Consider the following 21,997-nt stretch of genomic DNA (forward strand, 5'->3'; position numbering starts at 1 on the left):
GTCTCAAGGAGACCTCTAGTTGTCATGCCGATGTACTGCTGACTCCTGATCAGTTTGACAGCAGTAATTAATTAGTTAATAGGAGCGGGCAGATAGCGATTACACCCACGCCTTTTGGGGGCACTTGTCAGCTCTTGACAAAGCAGGGCTTCTGATGTCGATTTACTATCCCGTCTGATGTCAGAAAGGTGTTAAGGTCATGGAGTGGCTTAGCCAGTATAAAGAATTTAATCCAATAGGAAACTTATGGAGGAAGTTGAAGCTCCGAATTGCCAAGCGACAGCCTCAAAATCTTAAAGATTTAGAGATGATCTGCAAAGAGGAGTGGACCAAAATTCCTCCTGACATGTGAGCAACCCTCATCAACCTCAAAAAACGTCTGACTGCTGTTCTTGCCAACAAGGGTTTAGCCACCAATTATTAAGTCTTGTTTGTCAAAGGGATCAAATACTTATTTCTCACTGCAAAAAATGCAAATACATGTATATAATCTATGCAATATGATTTTCTGGATATTATTTTTGATAATCTATCTCCCAATATTAAAATTAACCTAACCTTAAAATTATAGACTGCCCATGTCTTTGTCAGTGGACAAACTTACAAAATCAGCAAGGGATCAAATGCTTATTGTTTCGCTATATTAAATAAATATATATATATATATATATATATATATATATATACACACTGCTCAAAAAATAAAGAGAACACTTAAAACACAGAATATAACTCCAAGTAAATCAAACTTCCATGAAATCAAACTGTCCAATTAGGAAACAACACTGTTTGACAATCAATTTCACATGCTGTTGTGCAAATAGAATAGGCAGCAGATGGAAATTACTGGCAATTATCAAGACACACTCAATAAAGGAGTGGTTCTGCATGTGGGGACCACAGACCACATCTCAGTACGAATGCTTTCTGGGTGATGTTTTGGTCACTTTTGAATGTTGCTTGTGCTTTTACACTCGTGGTAGCATGAGACAACCCACACAAGTGGCTCAGGTAGTGCAGTTCATCCAGGATGGTACATCAATGCGAGCTGTGGCAAGAAGGTTTGCTGTGTCTGTCAGCATAATGCCCAGAGGCTGGAGGCGCTACCAGGAGACAGGCCAGTACACCAGGAGATGTGGAGGGGGCCGTAGGAGGGAAACAACCCAGCAGCGGGACCACTACCTCAGCCTTTGTGCAAGGAGGAACAGGAGGAGCTCTGCCAGAGCCCTGCAAAATGGCCTCCAGCAGGCCACAAATGTGCATGTTTCTGCACAAACACTTAGAAACCGACTCCATGGGGATGGTCTGATGCCCAATGTCCACAGATGGGGGTTGTGCTCACAGCCCAACACCGTGCTGGATGCTTGGCATTTGCCACTCCAGGATTGGCAAATTCACGCACAGCCCTCCATGTGCTCGCCAGAGGTAGCCTGACTGCCATTAGGTACCTAGATGAGATCCTCAGACCCCTTGTGAGACCATATGCTGGTGCGGTTGGCCCTGGGTTCCTCCTAATACAGGACAATACCAGACCACATGTGGCTGAAGGATGTCAGCAGTTCCTGCAATATGAAGGCATTGAAGCTATGGATTGGCCCGCACGTTCCCTAGATCTGAATCCGATTGAACATATCTGGGACATCATGTCTCGCACCATCTACCAACGTCACGTTGCACCACAGACTGTCCAGGAGTTGGCGAATGCTTTAGTCCTGGTCTGGGAGGAGATCTCTCAGTAGACCACCTGCTGCCTCATCAGGAGCATGCCCAGGAGTTGTAGGGAGGTCAAACAGGCACGTGGAGGCCACACACACTACAGAGCATCATTTCCTTGTCTTGAGACATTTCCACTGAAGTTGGATAAGCTTTTAACTTCATTTTCCACTTTTTTGAGCATCATTCCAACTCCAGACCTCCGTGGTATATTAGTTGTGATTTACGATAATAATTTTTAGGTTTTATTGTTCTCAACACATTCCACTATGTAATGTATAAAGATTTGCAACTGAAATATATCATTCAGTGATATCTAGGATGTGGTATTTTAATGTTTCCTTTATTTTTTTGAGCAGTGTATATGTACACACATGAATGTGTAATATCTATAGAATCTGTACATATACACAAACTATACATTATAAGTACTCAAATGAAGAATTCTGTTATATCTTCACATTTTATGTGGTTTAGCTCCTGATTCTGAGTTTAGTACTAATATTTCAAAGTAGCACCTGGTGTTAATAAATCTCTTCTAGCCTTAAAAGGTGCTATAAATGTTGCTAGAGTTGCCTTGTTTTAGCTACATTTTATATTCTTCTGCGGTTTTATACTGAACAGCTGGGCCAGCAATTTGTAAGATAACCTGTCAAAAAGATTTATCATTCTTTGATTGGAAACTACGTAAAAATTAACTTCACGATTTGCTTTCATTAATTACACAAATGCTTGATTTTACTGGTTATTTCTATGTTCTTATCTATATTAAGCATAAATATATCAAATATATGATTGGTTGTGTACCTAGAAGAACTATAGTCTAACTATTTCACAAATGGGTACGCAACATATGATAGTAATATGAATAGTTTTATACAGTTACAAGATTTTTATTCATTTACATGATTGTATAAAAACACATAAAAGAGGGAAAAACAAAGGCACAAATAAACGAGCAGTAAGACAGGCCCTGGTGACATGTATAGTGTAAATTGTGATAAAATAAAATATGGGGTAACAGTGCAACAATAAAACCGATCCATGTCACACTATGACACAATATTACAATCATAGCGAAAATCATACTAAATGTAAAAAGAGTAGTATAAATGAACTTTGTACAGAAAGAAATATAATGTGTGATGGTCTGTGTAATATTAGACATGAAGGGCCCCTATAAAAGCAGAGCAGAATAAAATACAAACCCCAACGCATATTTTGCTTTTAGCTTTTATGAGGGAGGTACAGGATACCTATCATATATATATGTATATATATATATATATATATATATATATATATATATATATATATATATATATATATATACAATACAGACCAAAAGTTTGGACACACCTTCTCATTTAAAGATTTTTCTGTATTTTCATGACAATGAAAATTGTACATTCACACTGACCGCATCAAAACAATGAGACCTATGAGACTATTTAGACCTCTTTAGCATTTCAGTGGTCCTCGTGGTGCCGAAATGGCCACCCAATTTGGAGGTGTGTGTCCACGAGAGAACCTCCAGCAGCAGATTGGGTGGTACATAAGATTTGTCCAGAGGTAACTGTTCTAGAGACACTGGAGCCACCGCTCGAAGACTCTCCGAAGGGCCTTTGCTCGTCCCCAACTTCGGGTGAGACTACAGAACTGGACAGGGCATTGGCACATAAATTCTTCTCCCCAGACAAAAAATAGTTGCTAAAATTGAACCGGGAGAATAATAAGGACCACCTGGCCTAGCGAGAATTCAGCTGTTGGGCGTCTGGAGGTATAGCAGATTCTTATGGTCCATAAAGTCCTTAAAGGGATGCCAAGCTCCCTCCATCAGATGTCTCCATTCCGAAAAAGCCAATTTCATGGCGAGCAGTTCTCTATCCCCAATGGAATAATTCCTCTCTGTTGGAGACAAGGTCTTGTAGAAAAAGAAACATGGATGTTTCTGACCTTGAGCATCCATTTGGTACAGGACTGCCTCAGCTCCAACGGAAGAGGCATCCACCTCCAAGATGAAAGGTTTAGCTACATCGGGCCAATGCAGAACTGTTGCTCTAACGAAATGGGCCATCAGGGAGATAAAGACCTTGGAGACCTCCTCAGGCCACTGCCTAGGATTAGCTCACCTCTTGGTGAGGGCTACCAACGGAGCTGCTAATGTGGAGAAGTGGGGAATGAACTGGCAGTAATAATTGATGAAACTCATAAAGCACTGCACCATTTTAAGTGAATGAGGCTCCTGCCAGTTCAACACCAACTCCAGCTTGGCAGGGTCCATAGCTAAACCATTGGCCGAAACAATGTATCCAAGAAAAAGTAGGGACTCCTGCTCAAACACGCACTTCTCCAGTTTAGCGAAAAGACAATTAGCGTATAAGAGCTCAAGACCCTAAACACATCTTTTCGGTGAGTGTCAATATCTGGGAATAGATGAGTATGTCATCTAGATATCTAATATATAAAGCTGAATGTGTGTGTGTGTGTGTATGTATGTCCGGGATTGGCATCTGCACCGTCGCAGCTATAGCCACAAAATTTTGCACAGTCACACGTTGTGAGGCGAAATTTTAACCCCGCGCTTTCCAATTCACCAAACAATGTTGCCCCTATCTACATAATGGGGAAAAAAGTGAAAGGAAAAGTGTTGGAGGCGTCGCAGCTACAGCCACAAAATTTTGCACAGTTATACATCTGGTCCCCGAAAGCATCATAGGCTATGTTGTGAGGTGAAATTTTAACCCCGCGCTTTCCAATTCACCAAACAATTTTGCCCCTATCTACATAATGGGGGAAAAGTGAAAGGAAAAGTGTTGGAGGCGTCGCAGCTACAGCCACAAAATTTTGCACAGTCACACGTCTGGACCCCGAGAGCGTCATAGGCTATGTTGTGAGGTGAAATTTTAACCTCGCGCTTTCCAATTCACCAAACAATTTTGCCCCTATCTACATAATGGGGAAAAGCGAAAGGAAAAGTGTTGGAGGCAAATTGACAGCTGCCAGATGTGAACAAGGGGACTTAAAGAATCAGAGCGATGGCGCCAAAGAGTATATACCGTACAGTTGCTAAGGTGGGGCCCCGACATGGGATACTCACCACACACGGGGATATGAACACACACACAAAATGTGCTTGAATACATATCACCCTCAGCACACATTTCACCAGACATACACCAACCTCGCCACATAAAAGTCGAAACACAAAAGTCGCCGCTCAAAACTCGCCACGCGCGAAACTCGCCACATGCAAAAACTAGGCTCACGCAAAACTCGCCACAAGTGCAAAACTCACCTCATGGAAAACTCGCCACACGCAAAACTTGCACACGCGGAAAAATTGCCACATGCACAAAAGTTGCAACACATGCAAAAGTTGCCTCACACAAAACTTACACATACTCAAAAGGTGCTACACATAAAACTCACCACGCGCAAAACTCGCCATGCGCAAAACTTGCTACACACAACTTGCTACACTAACCTGTCACATGCAACTCGACACACAAAAAGTTGCTACACGCATGTTGCCATACAAAACTCATCTCACAAAAGTCGCTACATGCATGTCGCCACACGCAACTCAACACACAACTTGACAAACGAAACTCGCCCTAAAACACACACAAGTCTGGTATTATCCTTCAAAAATAAAAATCTGATTAATAAGCAGACAAACTACAAGAGCAACAAATGTACCATATAGGAAATACGGCAGCTGTCAGTCACATGACCTGTCTATTATGTGTATGTATGAGCTAATATATACTGCCAGGGGGAGGGCTTCCTATTGGCTGGGGATTTATCAGGCTGCCAATTTAGCTTACAAATACTGAGGTAAAAATACTGAGCAAATAACGTGTGAATGCGGTCTAATACAGGAGGAGATGACACACAGGTATATACTATATACAGGAGGAGATGACACACAGATATATACTATATGCAGGAGGAGATGACACACAGATATATACTATATACAGGAGGAGATGACATATAGGTATATACTATATACAGGGGAGATGACATACAGGTATATACTATATACAGGAGCAGATGACCTACAGGTGTATACTATATACAGGAGGAGATGACACACAGGTATATACTATATACAGGAGCAGATGACCTACAGGTATATACTATATACAGGAGGAGATGACACACCGGTATATACCATAAACAGGAGCAGATGACCTACAGGTATATACTACATACATGAGGAGATGACACACAGGTATATACTATATACAGGAGCAGATGACCTACAGGTATATACTATATACAGGAGATGACATACAGGTATATGCTATATAGAAGATAACATACAGGTATATACTATATACAGGAGGAGATGACACACAGATATATACTATATACAGGATGAGATGACATACAGGTATACAGTATATATATAGAAGGAGAAGACATACAGGTATATACTATATATAGGAGGAGATGACATACAGGTATATACTATATACAGGGGACATGACACAGCAGGTATATACTATATACAGGGGAGATGACAAACAGGTATATACTATATACAGGAGATGACATACAGGTGTATACTATATATAAGGGAGATGACAAACATGTATATACTGAGGTGAAAATGAGAGGTGTGAGGTGAAAATGAAAAGGTGTGAGTGCAAAATGAGAGGAGTGAGGGAAAATAGTGGAGTGATCGGAAAATGCCAGATGTGAGGTCGAAATGACAAGTGTTAGGGGGGAATGAGAGGAGTGAGGGAGAAAATGAGAGATGTGACGGGGAAAATGAAAGATGTGATTGGGAAAATGAGAGGCATGATGGGAAAATAAGAGAAGTGAGGTGCTATAACTAACCACAGATATTTACTATGCCCAGGCAACGCCGGGCTCTTCAGCTAGTACTACCATAAATGTGGATAACAACTCCCGAAAGATGTCATTTATGAAGTCTTGAAAAACTGCGGGAGCATTCCAAAGACCGAATGGCAAGATCAAGTACTCATAATGACCATCCTGGGTATTAAAGGCAGTCTTCCATTCTTCACCTTCTTGTAAACAAACAAGATTATAGGCCCCCTGTAAGTCCAGTTTAGTAAATACCCTAGCATCTTGCAGCCTATCAAAGAGCTCAGAGATCAAATAAACTAAATAAAATATAATAATAAAGTACAATTGCAACCCGGGGTCCACCGTGGAGCGCTGAACCCTGTTGCTAGTTATAACAATGATGGAACAAAACAGCAAGCGTTACCTTGGACACACTGAGTTAAGACCACTCAGTGTGAATGGAACACAGTGTACCAAGCTCAGTTACTTCACTGAGAGGAACGGCATGGGTATGCAAAGTGCTGTACCCTACTAACATCACAGGGATAAAAGCACATAGATTGGGCTAGCTCTGCAACTAAACTGTGCACACACGAATGAAGCAAATGCTGAGCCAACAGGGCGAGCACTTTGATGCCAGATACAACACTCTGTGACTTTCACTGAGAAGTATAGCATAAGGGTTGAGTTTGCTCTGTAGCTGAACTGTGACAATCATGCATATGAATGAAACAGATGCTAAGCCAAGTGGCTAGTAATGCCAGTCCTGACACCTCTGAACCTATGCCTGACCGGCACTCTAAGCATGTAGAAGACTAGAGACTCAGGACAAGAGTACGAAATGGCATAAGTGTACATCCTGCCTGCCAATGTGTACGGTCTCTGAGCAAAGACACACACACACAAACGTGCAGGATGGTAGAGTAGCCCGCTCACATACACCAAACATAAATGACACTAGTGTGCTCGCGTGTGCCGCTGAGAGCCTTTTATGAGCTAGGCTCCACCCCAAACACGCATTCCCAGTAGGACAAGAGATTGCTCGCGGGCCAATCAAGAGGTGCCACATAACCAGAGCAGCTAATGTCTGACCACCAATGAGAAGACGCCACATCACGGACATGCTCAGTAAGTTGATCTCTGTGATATCTGGACTTAGACACCGAGTGCAAGGCTGCACCTTCATAACACTGGTTACCATAGACTTGGCTGGAGAGTCAGCAGTACCCAAACGTATACTACAAGCCAGAGAAAGATGCTGGAACCGACGTCTGTGCTGAGCAACAATTGCAGTGGCCGGACCTGAATGGGAGACCACAGAAGCAGACAATGCTTGGGATCTATCCTGCACAGCTGGAAAATCCTGACGCCTTTGAACTTTTTATGTTTTCACTATTTTACACTTGTTATTTTTTACACAACAGAGTAAGTGAGCATACTGTATGATTCTAAACCAATCCAGTGTTTCAGAAGTTATATAATTTATATGGGGACCAAACAGCACAGGTGACTAGTTGAAAAGGATAGTTCCCAGCAATTTTTCTCCAGCTCACTGCCAATGATTGACAGGTCTCCCCCTAAGTTTCAGAGTTGACAGCTATAACGGGACACCAGAAATGTGGCTTTTCTTTCACACAATTTTCACCACCCACCGCCTCACTGTTTTCACTTCCATTGTATTGACTCCATAAACCTTCAGCAAATATCGATCGATAGATGTCAATGAGTCCAAATTTTTGGCATGGCATAATTCAATGAGACATCTATGAGTATCGCACGCACCCTATGTTAGGCACCATTTTGGTTGCATGTCCCTCAGATTCTATCTGTTGGACGAAAATGAAATTAACAGTGTTTTAATGGGAAGGTTAAGCCCTTACTTAAACACCATCAACATTACACTGAGACATTATAGGACAAGACAATAAATGGAAGCATTTGTTTGGCACAATCCTCACATATTACTGAAATGTGGTTTAATAAATTTGCTGACTTTATAGCCATAGAGAAGCAAAAAAGAAGCTTCACATTCGAACAGACAGTTCCTGTACAAGTCTTATATTGAAATGTAATATTTTACACTGATAAAGCTAATTTTAATGAATATTTAACTAAGATTTTGAACTTCTATCTCACAGTTCTCTGCATATTAGTTTTCTATACTTTCACTGATTGAATTTTCTTGTAACACTTATTAATTTTGTTATGCTTTTTTAACAGAACGCTGTGTTCTGAAACTTGTTTATCTTGTTTATCTATCTAAGGTGCTTACGGCAACACATTCTCTTTTGCTACAGACAGAATCGTAGTTGCATCCACTTTTAGCTCTCACAAATTAGGTTTATTTTGCCCTTATGAAAATGTGTTTTCCGAATTTGCATTACCATATGAGTTTGGCAACCTCTTACATATTTTCTAACCTCTTGTAAAATTTTTGTAAATATTTTTTAATTAATTACGGTTTAGATAAAAATGAAGGGGACCTGTTTAAACTATCCAGGATGAATCACAATCATCAGACTTGGACAAATTTAATTGTATTCTTTAGAAAGCAGATCTTGTTGGGGAATTTGCTCCTCACCATAGTGGACTGGCAAAATGTAAAAAATATATATTTTTACCTCACAGCACATGGTCACCTCAACTGCTCGCTCTTCCTGGTATGGTCATCAGTGCTTCCTTTTACAGTCTCTGCCACTGATAAACAAGACATCTCCACAACAAGGCTCAAGACTTGGGATGAACAGGCCCATGGCAGTTTGAGCCTTGGCACACTACCCAAACTTTATTCCAAAGTTTAGTATGGGTACCAGATCCTTACCTGAACTTGAACCAGAACCTGAACCAGAACCTGAACCCAATGAGGACCTGGACTTTTGAGCTGGGAAATTCTCTCTCTCTGCAGTGGACTTCTACCTGAAACTCCGAATATTGCAATGGACTTCCTGTAGAATTCCATGTTCGTACACTAAGTGTACAGTAAGAATCCCAAACTTAAAAGCTCATCTCTACTAAAGACGTCTCTGCCCATGTATATTGTAAGATCAGTGCAATATTGTGACATCAAAATGAACGGCGCTATCTTATGAAGTGTTCTTTACGCTGGAACTTTTGATTGTGACTAAGAATGTCCTGGACCTAGTCATGGCCAGGATTCCCAGCCTATCATGAAGGTGCCTGGGATTTTATTGAATGGAAGGGTAGGAAGAGGTTGTAAGGGGAACAGTGAACAGCAGAGGTGAGTATTGAAGTAATAATTAGCAGTTTTGTTTTTTATAATATCTTACATTTATTATGTCCTGGGGTTTCTCGAGATTCCAGAGCATAAAGAAATCAAATTTCCCAATTTTAAAATATTGTCAGATCACCTCATTTCTACTCAGCATGCCTTCCAAAAGTTGTATAAAGCAGAAAAGTGGGGGCGACACTGTAGTATAACAGGCTTACTTTTTGACTTTTGCAGAAGTACTTTTAAAGCTATAGCTATACGGCAACACAATCTTTAGCATGAATCCCAGTAAAGTTGCATTACAAGCAATCATGTGACTTTTACTAACATTTTGAACATGTGGATAGTGAATTTTTTCTCTTCTTAAGAAAAAAAGTTATTGATTTATTGAAAATATCATGCATACATTTTTTTTTACTGAATTGTCTATGTGGTTTTGGGAAAACCATCTTGTTAGAGCTGTTGCTCTGAGCAATAACTAATCATGCCATGTTTGTCTTTATAGCAGCCACATTAAATTAAAGATTCTTTGTTAGCCAAATTGTCTTCTATAAAACAAATGTCAGTGCAGGGAATGGGTAAGAGTCTTGAGGTATTCCTATTGTCAATTGTACAGTAGATCTTGTGTTATATCTAGTAGAGTTGTCACTTTCATGTTAAACCAGCCATTAATGAAAATTAAAAGTCTTCAAATAGACAAATACAGTCTATGTCTCCAGACAAACGCACATTCTAAACATACAGACAAGTTAAACAAGGCCCTACTAAGCATTGGCATTCTACTTTACATATAATGTTTTCATATTATGGCCAACAAAATACTAATGAAATATTCAATATTTCTAAAATAATAATGTAGAACAGTAGTAGAATAATTCCACATACTGTATGTTTTGGACTATAAGACGCACTTTTTTCCCCAATTTTTTGGGGGGGAAACTGGGGGTGTGTCTTATGGTCGGAATATACTTACATGAAGTGTGGTGGCAGCAGGAGTCAGGCAATTGTGTGGCGGTCCCAGTCTGACGTTGCAGGGCGATGATCACACTCCCTTCCCAGGCTGGTGCAAGAGGTTCGGCGGTGCTCTGTGGTGCGGGGGGGTGGAAGGGGGGGTGGGGGCTCTGCCTGCATTTTGTGAAAGCGCAGAGGACCCCACACATCCATTGCTGCGATGCGGTGGCCTCCGGGGAAATGGCTGCTTGGGGGAGGTGCATGCTCAGATTGTGATCTCGGCAGCGAACAAGTAGGTGATAACAAAACTAGAACAAGCAATCAACCACTTAAAAAAGTAAAGTAAACTAAACAGATTTTATTTGTACCAAAAGTGACAGCCAAAATTAAAAAATAAAACATACATCATGTTTAAATAAAAGCAAATGGAGGAGACATGGAAGTGGGTGGGGAGGGAAAGAACAGACAACAGTCAAATAGTAGGACCAAGGGAAGCTGCACTGCCAGGTTGCAGTGGCATACATCGGTGCACAATCAGTAGTAGTAAATAGATAGTTTCAGGAAGTAAAGTGCATAGTGTGAATCAGCTAATATAGTTCAACCTACAAACATCATGTCCGCTTACCTGTCATAGGTCAGGCCTGCTGTCACCTTCCTCTCCGACACTGGGTAAAAACCCTTCGATAAAGCAGGTACGCGAAATGCACTATTTACTACTGCTGATTGTGCACTGATGCATGCCAATGCAATCTGGCAGTGCTGTTTCCCTTACTCCTACCATTTTACTGTTGTCTGTTCTTTCCCTCCCCACCCACTTCAATGTCTCCTCCATTTGCTTCTATTTAAACATGATGTATGTTGTATTTTTTTACTTTGTCTGTCATTTTTAGTACAAACATTTTTAGTGGTTGATGGCTTACTCCACTGTGCTAGTTTTATTATCATTTAGAGAGTACTCAGCTTTCATTATATTTTTTCCATTTATTGGGAGATCTATATTTTAACATGCTCTCATTAGTGTTGAGCGATACCTTCTGATATCCAGAAGTATCAGTATTGGATTGGATCGGCAGATATGCAAAAAATATCAGATATCGCCGATACCCGATACCAATGCAAGTCAATGGGACACAAATATCTGAATGTAAATAAGCCCTTTCTGTCCTTCTACATCCTGTTCCGGAGGGGGAGAGAGTGTGGGCGGTGCATGGGCGGACACTGTGCGTGTCTGTGTGTGTGGGCGGGGTCTGTGTGGGCCTGCCGGGGGTCTGTACGGGCCTCTCGGGGGTCTGTGCATGCCTTCCGGAGGTCTATACGGGCCTGCCGGGGCTCTCTGCGGGCTGCCGGGGCTCTGTGTGGCGTGTCAGGGCTCTGTGCGTGTGTGCAGGCATCGTCCGATGGGACTACAAGTCCCATCAGACGATGCCTACTACAGTGACAGTAATTGACACATTAGCCAATGATGGGACAGTAGTAGTCCATCATCCAGCTAATGTGTTGAATGAAAAAAAAAAATGCATACTACATACATGCTACATACATACTACATACATACTACATACAGTACATTCATACATTACATACAATACAGACATACAGTACATTAAACATAGAGTTCATACTCACCATTACTTATCACTTTGTTCCCCGAAGCCAGTGTCATCTGTAAAAAAATATGAAAATAACAAACAACCAATATACTCACTGTCCGCAGAAATCCACGAGTGTCCCACGAAGATCTCCCATGGAGAACAGCAGCATCAGCTGATGCGACCCCTCTCCAGGGGCTCCAGGAACACAATGATGGGAGGAAGGTATCCTTCCGCACTGTATTCCTCCGCCGCTGTAAAAAAATAGTCCCTAGTCTCAATTTTGGCATTGCTGTGTGAGAAAGTTTCCCACGCAGCAATTGCCATAAAGTGAGACTTTGAACTATAGTAACCTCAGTGATGCACTGCAGGAGCCATTGTCTCCTGTCAGTGTGTCACTGAGGGTCCTATAGAGCAGTGACATCACCCAATGTAATTGTTCTATAGGGCAGACTGTCGTGGGACACTCGTTATTGATTGGACTACGGCAGACAGGTAGTATACAGTTTATTATTTTACGTTTTTTGCAGGTGCTGAAGTATGGTAAGTATGGTTAAATGAAGAATATTAAAATACTTTTTTCCATATGTGTGTGTTTTATTAACCCTTTATTACTATTGGATTAATAATGGATAGGTGTCTTATTGACGCCTCTCCGTTATTAACCCGGCTTAATGTCACCTTACAATAGCAAGGTGACATTAACCCCTTATTACCCCATATCCCACAGCTACATTGGAGTGGGAAGAGAGGGGCTAAGTGCCGGAATTGGCGCATCTTATAGATGCGCCATTTCTGGGGCAGTTGTGGACTGGTATTTGTAGCCAGGGGGGCAATATCCATGGCCCCTCTCTAGGCTATGAATATCAGCCCGCAGCTGTCTGCATAGCCTTTCTGGCAGTTTTTCAATGCATCCGCTGGCCATTCTGAAGTCTGGGGAGGAGGGGGCCGCGCATGTGCGGTAGAAGATGGCGGACGCGACAGACAAAAAAGTTCACTTGAACATTTTTTCGTGCCGATGGTCCGCCAAAACACGACGGATCGGTTGCACTACAGATGCAATGTGTGGCCATCCGTCACGATCCGTTGCTAATACAAGTCTATGGGTAAAAAACGCATCCTGCAAGCTCATTTGCAGAATCCATTTTTTCCCAAAACAATGGATTGCGACGGATTGCTAAAAACGCAAGTGTGAAAGTAGCCTTAGAAACATCGGCCTGTCTATTATATATCTATGGATATATCTATCTATACATATATTTTTAGCTCAGATGGAGCTGAAACGTCGCCCGGCTATGTGGGTTGATTAAAACCTTCCACTTTTTTTCACTTTAACAATGGAGTGCTGCCTCATTTTTGAATCTTTGTGAATCTGGTGCAATCGTTGGACTGGTTGCCTGGGGCCCTGCACCTGAAGATAAGTACAAGCTGTTGTGCTGTTCCTTTTTTCCTACTATATTTATAGATAGATATATCTATAGATACATAGATGTATATCCATATATCTGGCTGCTTTCACACATCAGGTTTTTGCCGTTAGGCACAATCTGGCGAGTTTTGAAAAAAACTCATCCGGCAGGAAAAAACGGATCCTGAGGAAAAAAACGGATCCCGCAGAAAAAAACTGATCCGGCGGAAAAACGGATCCGGCAGAAAAAACGGATCTGGTGGAAAAAAACGGAACAGGTGGAAAAAAATGGATCCGGAAGAAAAAAACAGATCTGGCGGAAAAAAACTGATCCGACGGAAAAAAATGGATTCGGTGGAAAAAAATGGATCCGGCGGAAAAAAAACGGATCAGGTGGAAAAAACGGATCTGGAAGAAAAAAATGGATCCGGCAGAAAAAACTGATCCGTCGGAAAAAACGGATCCTGCGGAAAAAACAGATCCGGCAGAAAAAACGAATCCTGTGGAAAAAATGGATCCGACGGAAAAAACGGATCCGGTGGAAAAAATGGATCTGGCGGAAAAAACAGACCCTGCGGAACAAAACAGATACGGCGGTAAAAACGGATCCGGCGGAAAAGAAACACAATCCGTCATTTTGGGAAAAAACGGATCCTGCAAATGTGCGTTTTTACCCATAGACTTGTTTTAGCGACGGATCGCGACGGATGGCCACACGTAGCGTCCGTCGTGCAGCGGATCCGTCGTGTTTTGGCAGACCGTAGGCACGAAAAAGCGTTCAAGTGAACGTTTTTTTGTCCGACGCGTCCGCGATTTTCTACCGTGCATGCCGAAAGTCCGCCCCTCCTCACCGGACTTCAGAATGGGCAGCGGATGCGTTGAAAAACTCCATCTGCTGCCCATGACGTGCACAAATTTCACAACGCGCATCGGTACGTCAGCACGACGCATAGCGACAGACCCGTACCGACGCAAGTGTGAAAGAGGCCTTAACGAGCGTTGAATTTAAAAAGAAAAAAAAACGGCGTGGGCTCCTGTGCAATTTTCTGCGCCAGAGGCGAAAGCTGACGGCCGGGGGCCAATATTTGTAGCCTGCTATACTTATATATAGAGCCTGCTATATATATAAGTAAGATGCGCCAATTCCGGCACTTAGCCCCTCTCTTCCCACTCCCATGTAGCTGTGGGATATGGGGTAATAAGGGGTTAATGTCTCCTTGCTATTGTAAGGTGACATTAAGCCGGGTTAATAACGGAGCAGCCTCAATAAGACGCCTATCCATTATTAATCCCATAATAATAAAGGGTTAATAAAACACGCACACATTAGTAAAAAAGTATTTTAATATTTTTCATTTAACCATACTTACCATACTTCAGCGCCGGCAAAAAATGTAAAATAATAAACTGTATACTACCTGTCCGCCATAGTCCAATTAATAACGAGTGTCCCACAACGATCTCCCCTATAGAACAATTGCATCGGGTGATGTCACTGCTCTATAGGACCCTCAGTGACACACTGACAGGAGACAATGGCTCCTACAGTGCATCACTGAGAGATTACTAGAGTTCAAAGCCTCACTTTTTGGCAATTGCTGCGTGGGAAACTTTCTCACACAGCAATGCCAAAAGTGAGACTAGGGACTATTTTTTACAGCGGCGTAGGAATACAGTGCGGAAGGATACCTTCCTCCCGTCATTGTGTTCCTGGAGCCCCTGGAGAGCGGTTGCATCAGCTGATGCTGCCGTTCTACACAGGAGATCGTCGTGGGACACTCGTGGATTTCTGCGGACAGTGAGTATATTGGTTGTTTGTTTTCATACAGATGACACTGGCTTTGGGGAACAAAGTGACAAATAATGGTGAGTATGAACTCTATGTTTAATGTACTGTATGTCTGTATGTGTGTATTGTATGTAATGTATGAATGTACTGTATGTAGTATGTATGTAGTATGTATGTATGTATGTAATACGTATGTAGTATGTATGTATCTAGTATGTATGTAGTATGTATGTAGTATGTATGTACAGTAGTATGTAGTATGTATGTAGTATGTATGTATGTATATAGTATGTAGTATGTATGTAGTATGTATGCATGTATGTAGTATGTATGTAGTATGTATGCATGTATGTAGTATGTACATAGTATGTATGTAGTATGTAGTATGTAGTATGTATGTAGTATGCATGTAGTATGTATGTAGTATTTTTTTTTTCACATTGAACACATTAGCCGGATGATGGGACTACTACTGTCCCATCATTGGCTAATGTGTCAATCACTGTCACTGTAGCAGGCATCGTCCGATGGGACTTGTAGCCCCATCGGACGATGCCTGCACTTACGCACAAAGCCCCGGCATGCTGCACAGAGCCCTGGCAGCCCGCACAGAGCCACGGCACGCTGCACAGAACCTAGGCACACCGCACAGAGCTCTGGCAGCCCGCACAGGACCCTGGCACGCCGCACAGAGCCTCGGCATGCTGCACAGAGCCCCGGCAGCCCGCACAGACCCCCCCATGGTCACGCACAGACCCCACCCACACACAAACGCAGTCTCCACCCTTGCACCACCCAAGCACCGCCCACACTCCATTATAGTGCATCATTGCACTATAGGAACTTCCGATTCCGGTATCCGATATTGCAAAAGTATCGGAACGCGGTATCGGAATTCCGATACAGCGAATATTGGCCGATACCTGATATTTGCAGTATCAGAATGCTCAACACTAGCTCTTAGCCCTATTACAGAAATTGTGCTTTTTGATTATTGTTTTAGTGAGCAAGCAGGTGATGCAGGATGTAAGCGGCGTCCCCTTCACCCCGACACGTGTTTGTTACTAGCGTCTTCCGGCACTTTATTTTAATATTTTATCAATTTGTTTTAATTTATTTTCTAATAAAGAAGTTACGGGTTTTAATTAAAAAAGGATCTCTTCTTTTCTCTTGTTCTGTCTGGTATGGGCAGAGTATGTGTTTAAAGTATTGTTTGAAGTGCCATAGGTATAAATTTGGATATTTTGATAATATTTTGATAAAAATTACTAACCATGCAGGGTTCCCAAACTTTTTCATGTGCCCATTTTCCTTTTTGTAATTTTTAAAAAGTAAAAAATTACAATATATATATGCATAATCGTCACACACATCACTTAAACAGTTGACACATACCCAAACACAGCTTGCACAGTCTACACATATTTCCTCGCACAACTTACGCAGTGGACTACACAAAGCTTACATAGTGAGCACATACCAACACACACAGCTTAGGCCTCCTTGACGCGTCTGTATAAAACACGCACATGAAAAACTGGTACAGGTGTCATCAGTGTGTCTTCTGAGAGTCTTTTTTTACCATCAGTGTGTTATCAGTGTTTTCCGATACGGATTAAAAAGAAAAAAATTACAAAGCTTCTCCTATGCTTTGAAATGTTAAACACGAACGACACACAGATGCAATCCGTGTGTTATCTACGAACTGTATGTGTTTTTCACTGAGCCATAGACTTGTATTGGCCCTTGTCATCTGTGCTGCTGGAAAAAAATGGACATGTGCATAACAGCATAGGTTATAATGGGAACATGAGGTGTCTGCATAAAAAATAAATTTCACACATACTGGAAACATGGACGTTTGAATGAGGCCTTACATGAGTGGTCCTCAACTCCAGTCCTCAAGAGCCACCAACAGGTCATGTTTTCAGGATTTCCTTAGTATTTTACAGGTGATGGAATTATTGCCTGTGAAGGTGATGCAATTATCACCTGGGCGATACTAAGGAAATCCTGAAAACATGACCTGTTGGTGGCTCTTGAGGACCGGAGTTGGGGAACACTATGTTACAGAACCCCCCAGCACCAAGAATATGTTATGCAGTATATATTATGTATAATAGGTTCCATGTGAAATGCATCAGTCCACAGGCTGCATCCCTGGGTAGAGGGGACAAGATATTCTCCTTCTGATCTCCCCCACCTTTGTAATTCCCACAGTAAATACCAGCAGGCTCCGGCCCCCTGCGGCTATTGTAATGTATGTCTGGACTGTTTTTTCTATTGGCCTGCCCTGTGTATCTGTGTTATATATTCTGTGTGTTGGAAATAAAGTGTGTTCTTTTAGACTGGAAATACCTGGAGTAGCAGTCAGCTTTTATATGCTCCCATGTAATCAAGGAATTCCAGCCAGCGTCCTTCATTCAGAATCCAGCAAAAGCAGAGTGGACCTCCTGAAAGAGGTACCCCAGCTTGGTAGACCCCGTTACAGTGGTGGCAGACAGCGGGATGTGATACCCCTTCTACAGGAGGAAAGGAATGAATGGAAGACAACTACCAGAAGTTAAAGAGGACTACACTAAAAGATCTGGTGGAAGCCTGAGGGTTAATCGCCAGCAACAAAACAAAAGCGGATTTGATAGCAGCCATCATGGAACACGACAGTGCAGCGCCCCCCAATGTGAACGTGGAGGAGACTGAATTTCAGAGGGAGGTAAAGAACAGACTGGCGTTCTATGGCCCAAACCCTGCAGTAGAGATCATACGAGAGGTGATGGCTGATGTGCGTACTGATCTGAAGGAAGAGATGGCCGAGCGGACCAGGATAGAGTTAACCAAGATGGAGATGGCAGAGCGGACCAAAGTGGAGCTGGCCAAGATGGAGATGGCAGAGCAGAGAGAGGAGAGTCAGCGAGCAAGGGGAGCTCTGGCCTCCGCCCAGGTACCTTCAACAGTAAGCCACAAAAAGATCCAGTATAATGCCTTCCGACAGTTGGGGGAGGCAGAGGAAGACATTGATGGCTTTCTGCAGGACTTTGAGCGGCAGTGTGCCATTCATCAAGTGAAGCCGGAGGAACGGGTTCAAATTCTGGCCAGCAAACTGACAGGCCTGGCAGCGGACGCCTATCGCACGGTACCTGATGAGGACTGTATGGATTATGAGCGGATCAAAGAAGTGATCTTGGCCCGGTATGCGCTGACACCAGAGGCATACCGCCAAAAGTTCCACGGACTTATAAAACGAGTAACCGATACACTGAATGGGCCTGTAAATTACGGCGGTCACTGCTACAGTGGGTACAAGGGATCCAAGCAACCACTGAGGAGGACGTCCTCCAGCTCTTCTTGTTAGAACGATTCTTTAATGGACTAAACCCCGAGACACAGGAATGGCTTCAGGACAGGTGGTCAATGACTCTTGAGGAAGCCGCTCATCTGGCCGATGAACATCATGACGCCAGGAGGCCTCACTTGTCCAGATCAAAGATGGTCACTAGGGGTCCGCCCATGGACCTGGAGGGCCCCAAACCACCGAAGATTGTAGGGGGACCAGCTAGAAACCCGACCTACCACAGTTCCCCTGGGGCGCGATGCCACACTTGCCGACAGCTGGGCCACCTGCAAAGACAATGTCCCAACCGGACTCAGCATACCTAGTGGCCAAAGGAGGGAACAGCTACCTTCCGCCGGGCCGCTGTACACTGCTACCAAGGCGAAACTGACCCGGCATTGGGGGTTACAACTAACCAAGGGGTGGAAGACATGGAGGAAGTGCTGCATGAAGTAGACCCTGTGCAGGCAGCCCAGGCAGATAATCGACAACAGCATTGACAGGTCGTGTGGGTTAATGGGAAACGCATGCAGGGACTAAGAGATTCCGGAGCAACTTTGACCCTTGTGAAGCCTAATCTTGTCCGGGACCAAGAGAAGATGGACAGGACAGTGGCAGTCCGTGTAGCAGGGGGAGCCATACAGCGACTGCCCACTACCAGGATTCACCTGAACTGGGGAGTTGGGGATGGCCTTGTTGAGGTCGGCTTGATGGAGGATTTGCCTGCAGACGTTTTGCTGGGAAATGACTTGGGACCCATGTGGTCTGCCTTCTCGGTTGCCCCTCTGGCTGAGACATATCCTGTGACCACCCGGAGACAAGCTTGAGCTGCGGAGGCGGAATCACACTCAGAGGAGGCCCAGGTAAGACATCCCAGCCCTACAAGTATTCCCATAGCCAGACACATTTCTTGGGCCACCCCAGATGAATTTAAGAGGGAGTTACTTGAGGATCCTTCATTGGAGGGATATCGTGCGAAGGCACAGGAGGGGAGAGGGGTACTGGAAGGGGAACAGTTTATATGGAAGCAGGGACTCCTCTACCAGATCACAGAGCAGCACCACACAGGGACGAGCCCCACTATAAAACGACAACTGGTAGTTCCCAAGAAGTATAGGCAGGAGTTACTGCGAATCTCTCATGACATACCCTTGGCCGGGCTCTTCGGCGTCAGTCGCACCAGGCATCGTCTGACACAAAACTTCTTTTGGCCGGGGGTAACCTATGATGTTCGTCAATACTGCCAGACCTGTGACAGTTGCCAGCGCATTGGCAAGAGGGGAGATCGATGCAAGGCCAAATTATGCCCCCTCCCCATTGTGGAGGAACCATTTAGCCGAGTAGTGGTAGATCTGATAGGGCTGTTAGCCAAACCCAGTCTGTCAGGGAAAAGGTATATATTGACAGTGGTAGATTATGCCACACGGTATCCAGAGGCAGTTGCGTTACCTAACGTACTGGCAGAGACGGTGGCGACTGTCCTGCTCCAGGTTTTCTCACGGGTTGGATTTCCCCGGGAGATTATCTCAGACCAGGGTACCCAGTTTACAGCAGAGGTGACCAACCAACTGTGGAAGCTCTGCGGCGTAAAGTCCATTAGAAGCGCCCCGTACCACCCGCAAACCAATGGGTTGTGTGAACGCTTTAACGGAATGTTAAAACAACTCATTGGGACTTTTACCAGGACCTACAGGGACTGGGAGAAATTCTTGCCTCACCTCCTGTTTACCTATCAAGAGGTGCCCTAAGAATCCACAGGGTTCTCCCCATTTGAACTGGTATACAGGAGATGAGTAAGGGGACCCCTAGACATAGTGCTAGAACATTGGGAAGGGGAGGGCATCATAGAAGGGGTTCCTATTGTACCCTATGTGCTGGAATTCCAGGACCACCTACAGGAGCTGATCCAGGCTGTATGTGGGAACATGCAGGTGGCCCAGCGGCACCAGCGCGTATGGTACAATCGGAGGGCCAGAGAGCGCACCTTGGAAATAGGGCAGAAGGTCCTGGTGTTAGAGCCCACTAGGCAGAACAAGTTCCAAGCTGCATGGCAGAGGCCCTACCAGGTAGTGGGGAAAATAGCCGACACCACCTATAATGTCGCCGATTCTGACAACCCCAGGGTTATCCGCATGTTCCACGTGAATATGCTGAAGCCCTATTGGGAGCACCCTGAAGAGGTAGTGGCCATCTGTGCACCTGAAGCAGAGGATTTAGCCAGACTTCCCTTGCCTGATGTCTTATGGGAGAGGACTCAGTCTAAAACATGGGACCAGGTACACTGGGGTGAAGACTTAGGTCCCCAGGAGAGACAGCAGGCGGAGGAGTTGTTGAGGCAGCGACAGAAGATGTTTTCGGGGAAACCCGGGTACACTCACCTGGCACAACACAAGGTTGAGACCCAGGATCAGACCCCCCTGCGACAAACCCCCTTCCGCGTCCCTGAGTCTGTACGAGAAGGGATGCGACAAGAGATACAAGAGATGTTGCGTTTAGGGGTCATTGAAGAGTCAGATAGTCCCTGGGCATCCCCCGTTGTGTTAGTGCCCAAGAAGGATGAGACTACACGGTTTTGTGTAGACTATCGTAAGCTCAATGAGAAAACAGTGACGGATGCGTATCCCATGCTGCGTGTGGATGAGTTGTTAGACCGGCTGGCGGGGGCAAAGTATTTGACCACCATCGATCTATGCAAAGGCTACTGGCAGATTCCCCTTAGTCCTGATGCTATTCCCAAGTTGGCATTTGTCACCCCATTTGGCTTATTCCAGTTTCGAGTTATGCCATTCGGGATGAAGACTGCCCCGGCGACCTTCCAGAGGCTGGCTGACCGGCTTCTGGATGGTCTCCAGGACTATGCGTGTGCCTACCTGGATGACATCGCCATCTACAGCGCGACATGGAAGAGCATCTAAATCACCTAGAGACAGTATTATACAGAATCCACAAAGCCGGAATCACCCTGAACCCAAACAAGTGTCACGTGGGCAAAGCAGAGGTTCAGAATTTAGGGCATTTGGTGGGAAGTGGGAAACAGGGACCAGAACCAGCCAAGATTGAGGCCATAGCCAAATGGCCCACCCCACCATAATCCCCTAGTCTGGCTTAATCGGGTCTTCGGAGACAACGCCAGATTACTGCGGTGGAGTTTAGCCCTACAACC

Source organism: Ranitomeya imitator, chromosome 6, assembly GCF_032444005.1.
Source record: "Ranitomeya imitator isolate aRanImi1 chromosome 6, aRanImi1.pri, whole genome shotgun sequence".
Classification (NCBI taxonomy): domain Eukaryota; kingdom Metazoa; phylum Chordata; class Amphibia; order Anura; family Dendrobatidae; genus Ranitomeya; species Ranitomeya imitator.